Here is a 20,157-nt window from a genome sequence, read left to right as displayed (position 1 = left end):
ACCCTGAAGCATTGGAGGAATCAGCAGCAGGAGAGTAGAAGTAAAGAATACCAGTCAGGTGACTCAGTGAATTTTCGTGCTAAATCATTTTTGGTGTTGGAAAATTCCTTCTCTGTTACCCTCAACTGTCAACAGCATTTAAAATTACTGGGAGAAAGATTTCCAACTAACCCCACCCCAAAGAGGTCAACTTCAGGCTACCAGGATGCTGGACATGAAGAGGCACATATCAACGCTAGAGAGAATGTTTGTTCCCAGATACATTGAGCTACCAGATTTAGAATCCTCACTGCAGGCTCTGACTATGGGTTGGATCGTTTTGAGGGACACAAGGATTTGGCGCCACAGGGGCCTGGTCACCATATGGCTTTGTTCATCTGGAAAGCGGTGAGTGTACAATTATTTCCAAATTCTCAGAGCATGTTCTGGGTTTAGACAAGTCTACGTGAAAATAAAACCAGGCATGCATACTACACTTAGGCAAGGTCTTGAATACTTAGATGGTAACATGAAGGAAATTACAGGAGGGCAGTTATCTCCTCTACCCAGGTGTGTCCAGGAGATTTTAATGCGGGAGAGAGGAGCTAGGGAAGTGTTATGGAGAAAGATCACCCGGGGAAGTAAGTATTCACTAGCATTGCTGTTATTGGGGGTGGTGATTGTCCCAGGTTCCTGATATCTCCAACAAAACACTGAGCAGGACACACAGAAGTGCAGTGAAAGTAGGGATTTATTAGCAAAGATCAGAAGTCAGTACAGGCCTCAGGGTGGGAGGGGTTGGTGAGAAACAGCCAGGGTCTGGGCCAGCAAATGGTGTTCACAGCTCTTGGGGCAGGGAATGGCCCGGCAGTCGCGCCAGTAAGGGCAAGTCTCTGCCTTTCTGCTGGACGGGAGGTTTTGTCCCTGTGTGACCTTCAAGGAACTGTCATGGTGCATCATCACTCCTGAATGCCAGTCCATAACCAGCATGATCTCACTTCATTCGGAAACCATGGCTGGCCAGGCAGTAGTAGCCAAGAGGGTTAGAGGATGTGGAGATCCCAGCAGCGTTTTAGAACTAAATCAGATTTGCAGGCGAAGACACATGTACTCCTCCTGCCCTCCTGTAGCGGCGTCCTTTAGACCCTCACCAAGTACCTGTGCCTATGCTTCTTCCCTACCTGCCCACAAGGAGTCTGTACACCTGGGAGAGCAGCTTCTGCCACCTGTGTCCCAGGGGACAGGTGACAGTGGGGAGGGTTGTCCTAGGCTTGTCATCAGGCTGGTCTGAGACTTTCCCAAACTTGGCCCACCCCACCATGGCAGGCTTGCTGGCTTGTCACAGCAAAAGAAAGAGGCACGAGGGAGTTCATTAGGCAAAGTTCATTAGGAGAGCTCAGGGCACACACATGAGGAATGTGCTGGTGCTCAGAGAAGTGTGATGCATTACAGTTTGGAACTGAAGACGCTTATACTATTGTTGAGGAGGTGAAAAGCTAAGAAAAAGTGCCACCCCAAAAGGGTCCTAGCCTGGTGGAAGCATGGTTTTTTGATTTTTGGTTTTTTTTAGATAGGTGATTTCAATATTCACTGGATTCACTCAATCTTCTGTTTGCTCCTCTAATTGTGCCAATTTATGGCCTTCTCACGATGGGTCCGGTAGGGAAGAGAAGTGAATCTAGCCAAGGAATGTTGCACGGGGCTGTGTAGGGTGACTTTGGCTAAGTCCTGAAGTTGCAGTCTTCTTAGTTTTCCATTTTGATTTCCTTGAATCCCTTCTGCCTATCCTTTACACCTCCTCTCCTATCTCAGTCTTGCTGGCTGCTGTGACTGCTTTGCATCCCACACAGAGAGCGAAGCCCTCCCACTGGTGCAAACCCCTATCTGTGTCAGGGCTATGCGGGGACAGAAGTGAGGAATCCTGAGGTGGAATCCAGCCACCTCTCTGGTAGGACCTCCCTCCACCCTTTGCCATTTCTAGAAACAAATAAATACTTTTATCCATTGTGACTGCTCAGTCATCAGCACTTCACCTCTTGCTGGAACACCGAAGTGGACAGGAAAGGGAACATAGAGAATCTTAAAAGTGATGACAATCAGTGCTCATTTTTCCTTTAAACGGGGAAGGTGCTCCACTCTTCCTTTGTTGCCAAGAGGATGATTTAAGGCTCAGCACAGGCAGCCTGCTGTGCAGGTCCTGGGCCCCAGGGCTGTAGCTGTGTCCTGGTCAGCAGGGCACTCATGACTTGGTCCTTCTCGCTTGTCCTGAGGCCTGGATGGGTGTGCCTTACGTGACATTCCTGCAGTGTAGGTGACAAAGAGACCTAGAGACTTAAAAATGTGCAAGAAGAGCTTCAAATTCATAGGGTTTTATACTCTCCTTTGTTCTTTATATGTCACTATTTTTTTAAAGCAGGTATATGTGCTTGATCAGTATGGCATGCTGAGTAGACAACAGCTCTTCCAATCACACTCATGTATTCTCAGTTTACACTCAGAACGAACACCACTTTGTGACAGAGTTTGAGAGTCAGTAGGAGAGATATACTTTTATTGATTGCAAATAGCAGATTATCCAGCAGTTTCCAGGGGAGTAAGTCAGCAGCATCTTAATAATTCTATTTACATTGAGAAAACAAGATAAGACATTTCCATTGAATAAATATAATTTAATGTTTATTTAATGACAAATATAAATTTAGAAAAATTGTTTTTCAGAAATTCCAGGATCACTTAATTCATCTTTGAGAATAGAGGTTTCTTACAATAGGACCTGGGATTTTTTTTTACTGCGGAAGCTAATCCTTGATATGCTTGAACAGTAAATTTCCTGTGGTCCCTATTTTAGTCATTTCCTACATTCCATGCACAGGATGTGGGAAGAGTGGCTGCTTCCCTCTTATCGAATCTATCTCTAACTTCGGAAACTAAGGTTAAATTCAACTGCATTCTTGCTCACGCTATGCCAGGTGGGAATCACTCAGCCAGAGAAGCCACCCAATTAATTTTTTAGGAGACACTGTCCTCTCCAGTTAATAATAGTAAAGGGCTGGAAGAAAAGATAAACTGTTACTCATTCAAAAATACTCCAAGATTTTCTAACATGAGCAAAGAGAAACTATACATAGCTTCAAAGTGGTATCATACAAATATGAATCTTATCATAATAATGATCATCTTTTCCACAGTCAATCTTAGTTGTTAAATATATAGCTAACAGCAGGGCAATGAGAATGATTTTCTTTCCCTCATGTATGAAGTTGACATTATTAATCTGGACACACTGGGCCTGTGACTTTGATTACTGTTACTTTGATTACTGTAAGGAGTTTTCTATTTCTTATAATGGAAGTGAGGAGGGAGGAATAGAGAAAATAATACTTAGTTTAAAATAAGAAATTAGACTTCAAATGTGAAAAAGAAGCTGTCACTGTCCATGAGCACCTGTGCCTTCTGCAGGAGTGCAGTATGAAAATAATAAAACAAGGAACGAGGGCCTCACTCCTCTCAGGGTCAGGAGGTGGAGATGGCGTGCACCTTTCCATTGGTCTGCAGTGGTGAAACTTCCTGCAAATGAAAAGAAGCCCTTTCCACTTGTCTCCGGTTCCATGGCTTCCTCTCTTCCAGAAGTGCTGCCTCGCCTGGTGGGGAAGCCACGGTCAGCCTGGGGCTCTGGGAGGTCACTCTGCTCACTGGTAGGAACAACTAATCACTTGGGATATTTGTCCCAGGATGCAGTTGGGGAGGATGAAAAATCAAGAACACATGGAGGGCTGGAGATGTAATGCGGGTCAAATCAACAGCAAAAAGCTCTGTTATAGGCAAATCCTGCAGTTTTATAAACTATGCTAAGAGTTCTCTCTAATTTTCTTCTTGCTTACAAAATAATTGCCTTCCATATTCTCTCATGTTTGAGTATAGACTTTGCAATATTCTTTAAGGGCAAGGGTATGGCTTTGCAATAGATCGATGGGAGGATAAACAATCTTCATCCCCACCTGAGACACTTCAAGGGACCTGAGCTGGTCAGCCTTCAGGACATGCAGATCTTGGAGTCCCATGTGAGCTCAGGATGTGATGCGACCTTTCTTCTTCCTACTCCTGCCCCATGGGAATCAGAGTGGCCCTGTGGCTGCAGTTACTGGGAATGAGAAATGCCAACCAGGTTGTATTTTAAAACATGTTTGCCTCTTTGGAAGACGACACAAGGAAAAATAGCATTTAATTTGCTTTTAGCATAAAAACCTCAAAAGATATGGAAGACGGTTACTTTTCAGCAAATGTGAAATGAAAAGTGTTCTAAGTGAACCTCTCAGCAGGAAACTATGCCACAAAGAATGGCTGTGTGTGGAGGAGTAACTCACATTTTAATTGAGGAATGGCCATAACTGGTGTATTCGGAAAGCCAGCTGCCTAACTGGGCCTTAGACTCAGGGAAAGAGTGTGGGACACCACCAATTAGTGGTTGTGGGCAGGAAGGAGCTTGGGCCAGTTCCTCCTCCCTCCCGCTGTGATGACCAGCTTTGCACTTCTCTTCAGCTGCAGAAGACTCCACTGTGAGATTCCACCAGCCCACCAGCCATCAGTGCCCGGTTCTCAGGTTCAAGTCTCAGCACATTCCTTTAGCAGATTGGCTTATTGTCCTTTAGAATGAAATATAGTTTCTTCTTTACTCATGCAAAGTACTTAAAAGTGATCATTTTGCAGGTTATTTGTTTTTATGTTTTCCCTAATCATCTGATTCTTTTAACTACTACATGGCAATAATCTCAATCTTCTGACCTTAATTTGGTTTCATAAACAGAACTTTCAACAAGAAAGGACATGCAGTCTACTACTGCAGATGTGGCTGTTATAATTCATACACTTGAATTGGAAAGATTTGCCAGCCAGCTTATCAGTAAGCAGGGCTGGTCACCAAGGTGAGGGTGGACTTGGATTGTAGGTGACAGTCAAGGGACTCGGTTTCCAAGGCTGGCTGATCAGGAGGAGACAACTGGGACTCCACAGAGATACAAAGTGTTTCTCTCACTGCTGTTTCCAAACCTAAACCAGCAGCCTCCTTGGTAAACCTTGCAGCCATAACTACATGCAAAGAACTGCAAACAGCTAAACACCTCCTTTTTGACACATTATGAAACCTCAGACATGCCAGGGTTGTAAGCTGATGAAGTGCTGGAGAGAACAAACTCCCACCACCTTGTGGCAGCTACTTCTCAGGTCCCCTCCCGCCAGTGGCAGGTAACAATAGTTCTTCCTCCAGAGATGTCAGTTTCCTGTTGCCATTCCTGGTCTTGGGTTTTGCAGTTGGTTCACTGAGTTGTTTGTGGCTTTATGCTCTCAGCTCTGTACCTCAGGGAGCCAGTTGGCACAGCTGGCAGCCTTGGCAGGCAGCTGCTCTTCCTAATGCTAGAATTACTGGTGTGGTTTCCACTGGTTTCGAAGGGCAGCAACCTGACACTTGGCACAATGATAAATGGACAGTGGTTCTCAATATTCTCTTCCTGGGAGTGGAGAAATGCACAAAGTGAAGACCACACAACATTCAAAACAGAATTCCAAGATCAAAAATGGTGAAACATGTCACTTGTCAATAGTTTATCTGGATCTCACAAGAAAGATAGAGCTTTACATTTGAAGGAAACGCAAGCTTGAAAGAAAATCAGAGAACTTACATGATCCACACATTTGCCGTTATTCAGGAGAGAGAGCCAGGGATCAGTGAACATCTCTAGCCAAGCTTGAAGAGTTCTAATGTCAGACCTGATGTCCAGCCTTGGGTGATTTGCCGAGTCAAGACTTATTTTAAATAAGTGTTCCACACGTCAGATAGTATCATAGTACATTAATGTGTTTACTAAAATATTTCTGGGTTATCTCACAATTCCCACAGTTCTTAGACTACCTTACAGTTTAAAATTCACCTCTTATTTAGGAAAGATCAAAAATCACAATTTGAAAACTTTCACATGCAGCTTCGTATGCAATTCAAGTTTTTATTGATATAAATATATACCTATACTAGTTTTTATTCTTGAAAACTCCAAAAGTATTCTTAGAACTAAAGAGGAAAAATGCTAAAAACTACTTCATTTGGCCACACAGAAAGTAGTCATTAAGGAAGACACAATCTTTCACAAGCATGGAAGTATTTCATTAAACATGTCCAGAGCTGAGAGGTTCTCCCTGTAAGGTCCCAGATGTGTGGAGCAGAAGAGAGACAGAGAATTGAAGTACGGGCCCATCTGGGATTGCCTAACATTCTTAATTATTAGTTTTACTGATAAGTGCAATTGAACTATAGATCCAAATGGACCATAAGCTTTCAATAATATTGCTGAAGTTTATGAAAACAATAGTAATTTGGTAGCGAAATTCTGGAGTGGTATAAAAGCTATAGATAGTCATATTTTCATGCATACCATTTTCTCCTATTTAATATTTTTGAGGAAATCATAAGAATCAGTGACATTTAAGTTTAGCTTTGAGCTACCTATACTAGAGAAATATTGGTTAACTCCCCATCTTTTATCTATGGATGGAAATTCTGAAGACAGAGCAATTACCTCAACTATATTATGAAACCTGTAGAATCATAAAAGAGCTGCTTCTGAGGTCTTTATTGCTTTCTCTCCTTTCCCCTGCATTCTTTCTCCTGAGAGTAGGGTGTCTAGGACACGGTCCAGATGAGGGACTGTGTGCTTAAGGATGAGGGAAATTCATGTAGCTTCCTGACAAAGCCAGGCCCGTTAGAGCCATGTCTGTTTCATTGATTTTGTCCATGTTATTATGGCTGTGTCTAGATGTCTCCCCAAAGCCTCATGCAGACATAGGTGGGGACTTTTCAGAGGTGCCTGGATCTAGAGTGTGTGATGCTGGGATTGATTCATGGTACAATGCTAGGACCAAGGGCACTAGGATTAAGGGTGTGAGTGCCACCCACCCTAAGTAGCCTGGATAAGATATAAGGGATAGAAAGAGTTATGATCATCCCCCATGTTGCTTTGCTACCTTCTGCCCACCATGAACTGTTTCTTCTCTACAATGCCTGTCTGCCATGCTACCCTGCCTTGGAGCCAGCGAATCAGAAACTGAAATCTCTACAAGCTGTGAGCTAAATAAACCTTTCCTCCTTTAACTTGAGTGTCTGGTATTTTGCCTCAGCAACAAGGAAACTAACAAAGCCAGACCATAAAAGAGAACTTCAGAGTGTGATTCTAATTCCTTCCTCATCCCTTGTGAATTTAACCTCCTTACTGAGTTTGCAGAATGTTAACTATCTGATTTTAATCCCAAATAGTCGCCAATTCCAGTGTGAATATTCCCACAGCAATCTTAGCTTTGCCCTCTCATACCAGAGGTAGTTCTGGGTTCCATCCCTTATTCCAAGGTTTTGTGACACTGCCTCCCAATCCCCCTGAAAGTGCTCAGTCAGTCCACACTGTGGAGCTCACTAGAGTGTCATATTGTACCTTCTTTTATTTGAAAGAGAAAAAATATTAAAGTATCAGAAGCAGGTTGTCTGCAAGACTAGAAAATCTTCTCAAAGTAAATAAAAAACTGTTCAATCTTTCTTTTTCCTTCTCTATAAATGTAACACTCACATATAGAGAAATTCCAATTTAAGTCTAATTAAATCAGATCATGTAATTAAAGATTTTTCTTGTCAAATGCTTATTTGTAAATGGCTTGAACTGAGACCACATTCAAGAGTTGTCAAAAAGAAGCAAAAGGAGCTCTCAGTTTCTACTTAATCAATAGACTGAATTGTGGTTTATAGGAAAAGTATTTGAAGAGTAATTAGTAAGAATTATTATGTCACTTACATTTTAAACTTGATCACTTCTCCCAGAGTCAGAACAAAGCTATATTCAAAGCTGTAATTAATTAGCATGATATGTACTCATTTCCTAGGCACCCGGATTATCCCACACCCGCCAGCTTCAGTGTGGTGTAAATGATCTTCCATTTGGGGCCAGCCAATCTGAGCATGGATCCCAAACACGTTTCTTGATTGATATGTGGACTCGACCTGTCTCTACCATGTGTTTTCCTCTGTAAAATGGGATTCTGACACTAACACCCCCCACCACCACAATGCATCACCCAGGGGTCGTGAGATAATATAATAAAGACTGAATCCATAGCACAACTCATTCATTCTATTCATTCATCGAGTATGTCTTGAAAATCTGTGGATTGGGCCTTCTGGACAAAAATCCCTACCTTCATAGAGTGTACATTCTGATAGTGGGAAGATCAGTAAACTGTATATTTGTCCATAATGATGGAAATAACAAATTACGGACAAGTGCAATGGGCAGGTAGAGCTGGGTAGTGCCCTGATTTTATGTAGGGTGGTCAAGGAAACCTTGCTGATAAACATCATCTCAACTAGGCCTGCTGCTGGCCAGGATCCTGGGTGCTGGCCAAGGAGGCCATCAGAGACTGGTGAGAGCCAGGGAGGCAGTGCAGTGGGACTTGGTTAGTGAAGTCCCTGTGGTGCCCAGGTGGAGAGATGATATCCACTGGGACTTCCAGGCTTTTTAAGGATTTGAGCTGTTACTTAGAGTGAGACAGCGACTCTAAAGAGGGTTTTAGCAGAAAAGTGGCACAATCTGACTTACATGTTTTCAAGGATTCATCTGTCTTCTGTGTGTAGAAATGACCACACAGTGAGTGCATAGAGACTCTTGCAAGTGTTTCAGGGGACAGGATGAAGGTTAGGGACAGGGCTGAGGTAGTGACAGTGATCACAGGGGTTGGGCGATGTTTTCAAAAAGCCCTATGGACTTATTTTTGCAATATCTTAGGTCAGCAATATTGAGGACTTTCTCATGCTGAGGAAATGGAGTTTCCTAAAAAATTTTTATTGCCTAATTAAGGCTGGAAAAGTACTTTCAAGTGGTCTCCTGAGCCTCCGCTCACTCCAGAGCCCATGCCCTGCTGGAATGCCAGGACTCAGCAACTCTTCTGGAGGACTTGGAGGACCCCAAACAATGCTTTCCCCTCCCATATTCATCCATGAATGTTGTACTTGGCACAGTAGGTTTCCAGCAGCTAAAGGCCCATTTCCTTATGTCAACATACCTCTGGTAGTCAACAAAGACTTTCCAGATGAGATATACTCTAAGGCCCCAGTGAGAGAAGCACAGGGCTCTGGGAATCCAGGGGGAAATACTGTAGCTGCTACAGTCCAGTACTGATCACCTCACTCTTTAGAGGGAAAAATAAACATGAAATAGTGATGATAAAGAAATGCAAGACTCACAGTTCCCCAGAAGTCAGAACCATGGACCTTCCTATTCATGTGTTTATGCAGAAATTAATTCTGCTTGCTAGCAGTAAAACAAGTCATTTTGTGCTTTCAGGGATGTAATTATTTTCTACACTCAGGTCTTGTATAAAGTCTGAAATTTCCACAATATTTCTTAATATTTATGAGTTGCTATCTTGCATCTCCATCCTGGTTTTAAAGCCCTCAAGAGGAAGTAGTATCTTGAGGCACCATTTGTTGAACTGATACAATTTCACACAATTTCTATGTTCTCCTAGAAGAAACCTTAAAGTGGAATGGGGCTGTGCATATTTGAGACAGTAAAACACACAGTATTCACCCCACCACCCTGCAGTCTTGGAACTGCACCATTGGTACGAGTTGTCTTTTCCAGACCTCATTCACTGCCACTGGATGCTGGGGACACCAGCATGGAGCCAGATGCCACCCCAAGGAAGCCCAAGGGCAGTGACAGTAGCAGGGACATGGCTGGGGGCCACACACCGAGCTCATCAAGTCACAGGCATTCCCTGCAGTATTAACCAACACATTTAGAAGTGTTTTACAATGATAAAGCCTTTCTCCTATTTTATAGATGAGAAACAGTGATAAGCAAAGGTGTCTAGCAGGTCATCTGGCACTAATGGTTACACTCTTTCAGCACCACCACACCATGAACCTAGCAGTGACGTAATTTCACATATGTCTCTCTGTGTCTATAATGGATTTAAACATAATTTCTATTGTTTCATGAAATTGACTTTGCTGTAAGGTATCCTTGTTATTCTTTATTAAAACACACCAGTAAACATGTATTCTTTTGTTCCCTAACAGTGGTGGGTTCACAAATTCTTCTATTTCTAGGATGGCTATATAAATTCCATTCTCTAATACCAGTGGTGTAACAAATTCTTCCATGCTGTACTTATAGATATGTAAAAGAAATGGTTGAGATTCTGGAGGAAAATTATTATGTTACCAGACAAAACATCCAAATATAGTATGGGATTTCTAGAAGAATATGAAGAATCTCTTTAGGATAATTAACAGGATGAGTTCTTCCAATCTCTCAGTGCTCAATTTATGCACTAAAATTTACAAATTCTCAGCTTAAAGTTAACAGATCTTACTCTTTTAAAAGTATTTTGTGTGACATATTTTCCATTAACAACATGTGATAGCTTTTCAATAATATAATAAAATACATTTATATGTATATATTAGTGACAAGACTACAATAATACAATGATTTGTGTTGTTTCTTTTTTTCCTTTGTATTGAATCAACGTCTTAATCATGTGTCAGTCCCTTTTATGTGTGGAATTTTGGCCAGTGATGTGAAATAATGACACATGCAGGGCATAGTGCACTATTTCAAAGAAAGTATGTGGATAGTTACATCAGTAAAGCTACAAATACGAGGAAAGGGCAACTGCTACTGGAAAAATACTGCTGGACTGTGTAGATCTCTAAACCTCTATAATACAATGCCCACAGTGTAGACATCCAGCACTTTCTGCCTTGCTAACAAGCTGAGGAGCATATTAATCATGATCCTTTCAGAGTCTCCACCTTTACTTATGCTTAACCAGTTTATGAGATACATTTCAAATTCCTGTCTAAAAATATCAAAATATCAAAATCTTGTTCTTTAAGGTCATTTCTTACAATGCACTCTCAAAAAAGTAAGTGTTCTGGGACACAAAAACAATCTCAACTTACACAAACAAATGTAACTTCCCTGGGAAAAGATTGTTGTCTGATTTGTTTTTGAAGGAAGTAATTGATTTTTCTTGGCAGATCTGATAAAAAATAACAAAATCTTGAGTATCTAATCTGGAGGTTGTGTCCTTCTCAGGAATCACGAGGTGTAATGGATTTAAGTCGAATTCAAGTTCTCCTTGGGCTCCCATGATATATGTCTGTAATGAAATCACTCACACAGGTGTAATCAGCAATACACATATGTGTGCATGAACGGGTGTGCATATGTCTATTTCACATACATCAACAAAAGCAATCAAGACATTGTCTACAGGAGGATTATGTCAGATAGCAAGGCAAGCATTAGGAATACTTCTCAATGACACACTGTGGACCCACTGAAGTTTGAATTATTTTTCAAATGGCAATGTTTCCTTTGCATCAACTAATGTCTCCTTACACTCCTAGTGATCAAAGCCTCTGTTATGGGGCCCCTGTAGTGATTATTAGTTTATTGGTATAGATTATGATAAAGGAAATAATAATTATACTTCATATACGGTTCATGGTTTACTTGCATAGTTTACATGGTTGTATTATCCCCATCCCTTCTTTCCCTGACCTTACTAGCCAAGTTTGTCAATGGAAGTGAAATTGCAATTATTATCATTCATAATTACTTTAGGCATCATTGCCAGGGAGATGAGAAACACAGTAGTCAATTTCTTTGAATTTTTCTTTTTCAGTTTTCATTTGGGAGTAAATCTACAGAGAAAAGTACAAGAGTAAGTCAATCCTGAGAGCTCGTTTGGAGGGTCCAGCACCAGAGTGCACCTACTCATATAGGCTTGACCCAGGAACCAGGCCTCCTCTGTCGGGATGGACGTCCTCTTTGTCCTCCTTGACTGAGTGCGCACCTTCTGGAGGGATGCACATGGAGCAGTGAGGGAAGAAGGGGACCCCTCCCTAGCCAGCCAGATGAGCTGAATCAACCCTAGCAATCGATGGGGTGACAGATGTCCCAGCCAGATCGGCCTCACATTTGAGAAAGTCAGTCTTGATCATGGTTTAACATTAAATTTGTTTTCATCTAGTTTTAAAGAATTATATAAAGGTTTATGAAATTAAGAAAATATTGTATAATTTTATATCTGATTTTTAATGTAACGTTGCTTCCTAAGTATTTTCCCTTACCATTAAAATTCAATAGCTTCTTTACATTCCACTGTATGATTTATATAATTTGATAAGTGTAGCCCAAATTCCCAAATTTTGGACATTTTTTTCAAAGTTTCAATTGTAAGTAACTCTATAATGGACATCTTTTCAAGAAAAGAACACTCCTCTCCTGATTTCACACTAGCTCTTTCTATGTTTATCATTAACTCCTTCACTAATTCTTAATTTCTGAAATTCTCACAAATCATGTGAAATTGAAATTTAAATGTAAAAAAGCATGTGAAATTGGGGAGAGATGATGAAAGTATGTTATGTGCATGTGCAAATCTGTCAAAAGCAAAACCCCTGATCTGTATAACCAATGTGCAGTAATAAAACATGTGGGGGAAAATGAAATGTTTGAAAATTAAATAAGCTGTCCTGTAAAGCAGGGAGTGCTCAGGCATTGCCCTAAACTGCTTCTGGAAAGTAGCTGGGGCATGTTAAGAGGACTTCCTGCTTTGGTTAGAATGTAGAACTGAACAGTGTTTCCTACCAATTCTCATGATTGTATAAATTATCTATTTTTCTTGTCAGCATTGGCTCCTCGGTTCCTTATACAACACTCATTCAAATATGAGAGATTTGCCCAAGTCGAATTTAGGCTCTAGTGTAGTCATCACATAGAAAAGGAGGGGAAAGTATACACCTCTCATAAGATCATTGCGAAATGTCTCCATGTTCACAACTCAGTGCTGATCCTGACTTTGATGTGATCAAGGGGACAATTTTGTTTGAAAATTAGAGATCTTTTAGTTTGTTTTTCTGAATTACTACTAATGCTTAAACACACAGAAATATCCTACAGGCAGCAAGAAAAGGCGAGTAAAAGTGTAAGATACTGAAGGTCAGAAACAGAAAAGAGAGTAGGGGAAGAGAAGCACTTTAAAGCTATTTTACAAACTAAAAATTAGTTTTCCTGGTGAAAGAGGTGAGAAGTTGTTTAAAATCCAGACCCTGGGAAAAAAGGGTGGCCACTGTCCATCACCAAGCTGGGGGGCAGCAGAGCACAGTGTCAAGGGGAGCACTCCTTGATGGCCCTAAAATAAGTCCAGAATCTAGTCCATGGGGCAGAAGCAGCCAACACAGTTGGAGTGGGGAAGACCACAGATGGGTGCTAAGTTTAATGTGGGGCTGGGTATTTTAGGGCAGACACTGACCCAGATTTGGTCTAGAAGAGAAGATGCAGAAGAGGAGATTGTTTGGAGCCATTTCATGAAATGGACAGTTAAACAAAGGAGAAGAGGTACAGTTTTGGAGAGAGAACATAGGTCCCTTGAGATGTCTGAAGGATTCTCCCATACAGATATTTCTATTACCTGCAAGGCTGAGGGGAGTAAGGAACTAGTGCTAACCCACTGTGGGATATCTATCTCCAGCGATGGTGGGAAACGGGGACTGAGCCAGATGGCAGAGACCCAGAATCATATTTCTATTTAAAATGATAGCTTTCCTTATTCGGGAGAGGTGGAAGATCAGTTCTACACACAGGCTCCACTTCTGTCACTTGGAACTTTCAGACACGTTTAGGGGAGGCAAAGCGTTATCAGTGATAAATCCATGGATTTCAAAAGAGTAATGAGAGGGAGGCCAAAGACCAATGCCATAGATAGAGGCCATTAGTATCAAGCAAGAGGACAGAAAATCAGTCTCCGTGAGAGAGGAGGGAGAAGTCAGATTCAGAGCAAGGTGAGGACCGTTCCCTGCAGCAGGTCTTTATTAGGGGGCTGCTCCATGTTCTGCGGCTCTGTTCCAAGTCCTTGGTGGGACACAAAGCACCGAGCTGTGGAGATTTACTAGAGTAAGCTCTGCCTTCAGAGCCAGGAAAAAAGGATTTCAATTTTATCTTAGAAGGATTCATTTTAAGGACATTTCAGTCAAATTTTTAAGAAACAACACTTAAGATGGTTCTGACTATAGTGAGAGAAGCAGAAGATTTTCTACTTTGGGTAGGACAGGAGTCATATAGTGGGAAGAAAATAAGAGTAAATATGTACAGAAATTACATGAACATAAAGTAAAAACTATTTTGAAAGTATTAGAGTTTTTAGAGCTGGTATACTTCTTCTAGTAAACAGTAAATACTCATTTTAAAATTACATAGTCATGACTATTCACTGCTTTGCCACAAAAAGATATTTCTATATTTTTCACAACAGAGTTTGGCAAAAATAGATTCAGATTATTAGACATGCCCAAGTCTTCGCTAAAAACAGTTTTTTAAATTATCCAACTTCAATTTGGTTAGATAGGTCTTAGAACTCTAAACAGGAAGATACAACTCCCTTCTCATTCAAAATTCATTCTTTCAAACTCACATTGCTTCTTAGCATGGCCATAAAATATGCACAGGATCAGCAGAGAGTGATTATTCACCGGAAAGAGTTTTTCATATTTTTTTCTTATTTTTTTTTTAAAAGCAGTTGACACATACCTGACTCTGTTTTGTCTCTTTCTCTGACTGCACACTAGTGCTTGCATGTTACACCAATGAAGAGCTGGGGTGGGTATTTCTTGATCTCTGTGCTACATTGGCAGCTGATGTGTGAAGCCTTGTTAAATTAATGGCATCAGTTTACACTGTATAAATGCTTCTTTTAAGTATAAAATACAAACAAAATGTGCACAAGTCAAAAGTTCAGTTTGACAAATGAATGCAAATTGAACATGGTGTTACTTCCACTAAGGTAAGGAAATAGACCGTTCCCCAAATCACTCTTTCCCACTTGGAGGTGGAAGCGCCCCGTAGGTGACTGCCATGCTGGACACCAGCACCAGAGATTAGCCCTGTACATATGTAAAAGCAATACAGAGCGTGCTCGCTAGCATCTGACTTTTTTCACTTAAAATTAAGTTGGGAAGATTCATTTCTATTGCAGTACATCATTTTCGTTTGGTTATTCTCCTCATTGTGTGATATTCTGTGGTATGAACACTACTGATCCATTCTACTCTTAATGGGTATTTGCTTTGTTCCCATTGAGCTATGAAGAGAGTGTGTGAGCTTCCATGTTCTCGTCTCCTGGTGACTGATGGATGTGCTATGGCCCCTATCCACGGAGTGTAATTCCTGTCAGGACTGTGTGTGGATCTCGTGCTGCCTGCAGCCTCTGAACATTCTCTTTGAAGGTCTTATTCCATCAATTGACCATGGCACCATGAGGTTGTCTGTCTTTTCCAAGCTATGATTTCCTCTTGTCCTGGATCTGTTGATTAATGGAAGGGCAGTTCAGTTTAGCAGCATTTCCTGTGAATACAGATTTTTCAGTGCTCTTCACATTATCCGTGAGACATGTCTCCCAGTGGAGTTGTTTTACTCACATCTTCCTGCTTAAAATATCTGCTGCTGATAATTCAGAAGGAGTGTGAGGTGTGTTTATGCTGACCCCTTGCAGCCAGACTCCGGTCACATCTTGTGAAGACTAATTCTGGGCACCGTGATTAAAGAGTAATTTCAAAATGTGTGCAATGCTCAAACCTGAGAGGAAAATTTTTCTTTCCTCTTTTGAGTTTTTACTTGGGTAAGAAAAAGTGATATATTGTAAAACTGTCTTCAGTTTCATATTTTTCCTAAGGATACAAATTTAGACAGTAGATCATCTTACAGCATATCCATTATCAGGAATGGATATGGTCATCTTGTAGACTGAGGAACTTAACTAAGCATTATTAACACCTGGATATAACTTGAGACTCCTAAATACCTCAACAGCATCTACAAAGAATAATGGCTCCCACAGATATTAACAGATCCACCAGTTTTTTAAAGCTTTCCTTTCTTTATCATTTCTTAAATGAAGATAAATATTTGTCTAAATTAAAAAAAATTCCACAACAAATTAGATAAACTTTGTATGATTTTTATTCCCTTTTTCCTATTCACTTATTTATATAATGCATTGACAAGAAATTTTTTTAGAAGACCTATGTTTTTCCCGGAAGCCATAAAAGTTGACAAACCATTCTTTAGGGAAATGAATGGAAGTCTTGTCCATTTAGGCTTTATAGCATGAGTCTTTATGGAGTGTTTAAATGCTAGTATTCTAATCTAATTTGTAGATCACAATTTTATTTATTTTGATTAATAAAGAATTTCATAGAGGTGTTTTCTGCTATTATTTTATTTCAGGGAAATAATCTATGCTCCTCAGCCTATATTGTAGATATTATTTAAATGTTGTAGCATATATAAATGTTTATATTAAATATTTCAATTACGTGTAAATTAAATATAATTTAAATGTTACAATCCAATGATTGTAATGTTACAAGCAACCTTTCCTTTAGTTCCTGTTTAGAAGCTGTGTAATTCTACTTACAGAAAAAAATTGTTATTCTTCTCCACGGGTTTATTCAGTCTGCACAATTCAATTATGGTCGTTATTTAGGTATAAAACCAGAGCTTCATGAGCATGACTGCAAAGCTCAGAGAAGGGCCCATGCTCTGAGATTCACCCCTGCACCACTCTGGGACCTTATAGAAATTATCAAGAACCTGAAAAATTGGGATGACTGGCCTGAAATTTAAAGACAACTGGATTAGGCCCTAGAACCACTGATCACTAAAGAATATGAAATCAGGGTAAAGACCATGCTCCAAGCTCACAATAGCTAATGCTCTCCCAACTTGGTAAAAATTAATTTTGAGACCAATCTATGTGGGCAAAGCCACACCTAACACTGCTACTGCATGAAGGGAAGAAGGTCACTGGTCCCTGGTTACACTGCTGCTCCACAGGATGCAGGACCTTGCGCTATCACGAGTGAGTTTGTGACCCATTTCCTGACAGTCCCATCAATTACTTATTTTCTCTTACACTCGAGGCTCTCCAACCAATCCACAGCTGAGAAAGAAATCTTCAGCTGGATGGGAAAAGGCACAAGGAGAAGGGAAAGAAAGAAGAAATCACTTTGTTAAGCAATCATTTCAGAAATTAGGCAAGGGGCTTTAGACAGGTTTCATCATTTAATTTTCATAGTCCTAGAGAAAGCATTTTCCTTCCATTGTATGTATAAATAAGCTGAGTTTGATTAGTTTAAATTGAACTCACAGTTAGAAATTAGAAGCTAATTCTGTCTGGCTTCAAAGAACTCTTCACTACACCATGCCACACCTAAAATCTATATGGTAAGGAGGGTTTACATGGCCACATCACTGCAGTGCCACAACAGTACAAAATGCACAGGAATATATATAGGAATGGTGTGCTCAGAACAGATTTTCTGAAAGAAGTAGTATCCACAAAGTCCTTAAAAGATAAATAAGACCGGAGAGCAGAGGAGAAAACTCTCACAGCAAAGGTTATTAGAGGAATAGCGATGAGTCAGGGAAGAGAAATCTGAAGAATTGATTTTTTAAAATCCAACCAGATAAAATTTCAAACAAAGTGAAGATCAATTCAGGCAGCTTATGAGCTAAGTCCCTCACACCCCTGGATCCCTCCAGTGCCCTGGGCTTGAAGGATCTGGAAAAACACAGGGCTGAGATTCCTCCTGCGGTTAAAGCCCTCCCTGATGCACTGGCTTTTAGGGTAAAATCTGAACATGGTCAGCAGCTCCCAGGCCTGAGGCACCCGGCCTCTTTCCAACCCTGTCTCTCCCAGGGACCTCTTTAATTCCTTAAACCCCCATGTTCTTTTTGGCCTTTGTTTCTATTGATTGCTACCTCCTCTGCCAGAAATGCTTTTTACTCTGTTTCTGTGCACTTCTTCAAAGCCTGCTTTATTTTTCAGACTCTAAATGCATTGGAAGCAGAGGCAAATCATATATTTGCCTTGTTATCTGGTACATTTACCAGTTCTGGCTGACTCCAATTTTTATTTTTTCACCCAATATCTGTAACTATACATTATGAAAGATTCTTTGGAAAGTACCACTTATGGAGTCCTAAAAAAAATACAACTGGCACCATCATTTAACAATCATTTTCTTTTCTAAGGAAGTATCAGAATAAAAGAACATTAATAATTTTTTCTGAAACAATATTTCTGGATTTCAGTCTCTTTTAAATGATAGGCTGAAGAGAAAAGACTACATAACATGAAAAACCTCTGTTCCAGGCCCTTTTGTGGAGAGAGTGAAATTAGAACCAGAGGAGATAAGAATGTTACTACTGAATATTATCAAGAAATACTAATTTTTGTCAAGAAGATATAACAAAGGGTTCCTAAAAGTCCCAAGAAACAGCTGCTCAGCGAGGCTCACAGACTTCATGATCTAAGGGTTACATTACCCCATCTCCTCCTCCCAGGGAAAAGGTAGGGACCCAGCCTGCACTCAGAGCAAATCACCTTTAAGAGGGTACAGACATGGGCTGGGGATTTAGCTCAGTGGTTCTGCCGCCTGCCTCACAAGCGCAAGGATCCGAGTTTGATCCCAGGTACCAAAAAAAAAAAAAAAAGGAGGATACAGACATGAATTACAAGTTCATTGGCACCATATAAGACAGGATATAAAATGACCATGAACCCCTTTGGGCTAGTGGCTGCCCTTAAGAATAGTGATTTTCTTATGTATTCTAATAAAAAAAGAATCAACATAGTCTTAAAATAGTCTTCCTCTCGGAGGAGAGTGGCCTTAGTTTGGACAAGCTGCTGATTACTATGTGCTTAGCCACATATTCATAAATATTTGTTAAATTAATAAATAGATGAATCAACAGAGGTAGTATTAATCTAACCAGGCATTTAAAATGGCTTAGGCACAATAACTTGTTAAATCCTTGAATATGCTGCTTCATTCAGGAATAAACTATGCAAGTAATTGCTATTATAAAAATGCCAAGTGATTTAACTGTGTTTTCAAACATCTTGTTAAGTCTTCAACCAAGCAAATTCTTAAATCATGATGTTCTATACCACTGCCCAGTACTATAGCTTCAATTTGTTTTTGTTTTTGTTTTTTCAAAGAAAGAGAAGAATCTGACTTTACTTGGACAATTTGTTTTTGAAGCTGTAACATTTTTCTTTTCTAAGAGATGGGAGAGATGTGAAGGAGAAATGATCTTTGGCAGAAAACTCGGGATATTTCTAACCACAGATCACAGAAATCTCAGCTAATTGTGTTTCTTTGAACTCATACCTACCCAGGGCAGGTAAGAAACATGATATAAAGTTATAACGCTTCCCTCTAGAGGAAGAAGCCACTTACTTATTTTTCTGATTTTGACAAACTTTAAACATCACTAACAACCAAATTCAGGAAGAAATAACTGAGATAATATGTTCCTCTGTAAACCTGAAAACATTATGCTTAACGGTATTGGACTATATCTGTGGGAGATCAAAGATTCATTAGTTAATAAAATTAAAAGTAATGAAAGCAACTGATATTCATTGATGGCTCTTGGTGTTCCAGCTCTATTCCAAAGGCTTCACTTAGATTTATTCATTTATATCTCACGCTAGCCCTTAGAAGCAGGTATTTTTCTTTTTTTTTTTTCCCATTAACTTTATTGGTACATTTTAGGTATAAAATACAGTTATATTCATCATTGGGATCTTGTACCATTACATGAGTCTCTTGGTTCTTATTTTTTTCCACCTTCCCTTGCCCTCCCTTTACCCCCTCCACCCTTCACTATTTGCAAAGACTTTGTTTCCATTTTTTTCCTCTTCTCATATTTTTTCCTTTCCCTTTTTTCCCCTCCCCTACCCCTCCCAATTACACTGCTCTTTTAGACCTTTTTATCCTGTTACACAATATCAGTTATACATTTTTTAAAAATTACAATATTAAGATCTAGGAGACATTACCACAGATTTTACAGAATTTAAAAGGATATAGAAAGCATGTTACAAAAATCTTTTTTGAAATAAATTTGACAACTTCTAAGAACTACCTTGGAAGATGAATTAATGAAACTAACTCTGGAGGAAATATAAAATTTGAATAGCACCTATTAAAGAAAGTATATTCCTAGCTTGAAAACCTACCTATATGACAACAACAGGCTCATATACATTTTAACTGATAAATTA

The 20,157-nt window shown here is 40.0% G+C and overlaps 1 long non-coding RNA gene across 1 annotated transcript in view; it reads left to right on the top strand.

Annotated features, from left to right (window-relative positions):
• The first annotated feature begins 229 nt into the window (after positions 1–229).
• Positions 230–20,157, top strand: part of LOC147821909 (uncharacterized) — a 72,864-nt gene continuing 52,936 nt past the window's right edge. The window contains exon 1 of the long non-coding RNA XR_015446386.1: positions 230–387. This is a non-coding gene — a long non-coding RNA (uncharacterized LOC147821909). The remainder of the gene's footprint in view (positions 388–20,157) is intronic.

The sequence above is a fragment of the Heterocephalus glaber genome, unplaced genomic scaffold (assembly GCF_053883595.1).
Source record: "Heterocephalus glaber isolate CG9 unplaced genomic scaffold, H.glaber_assembly_v1.0 deba00001688, whole genome shotgun sequence".
NCBI lineage: Eukaryota > Metazoa > Chordata > Mammalia > Rodentia > Bathyergidae > Heterocephalus > Heterocephalus glaber.
The sequence above is the reverse complement of the archived record's forward strand: the minus strand, read 5'-3'. Positions and strand labels throughout refer to the sequence as shown.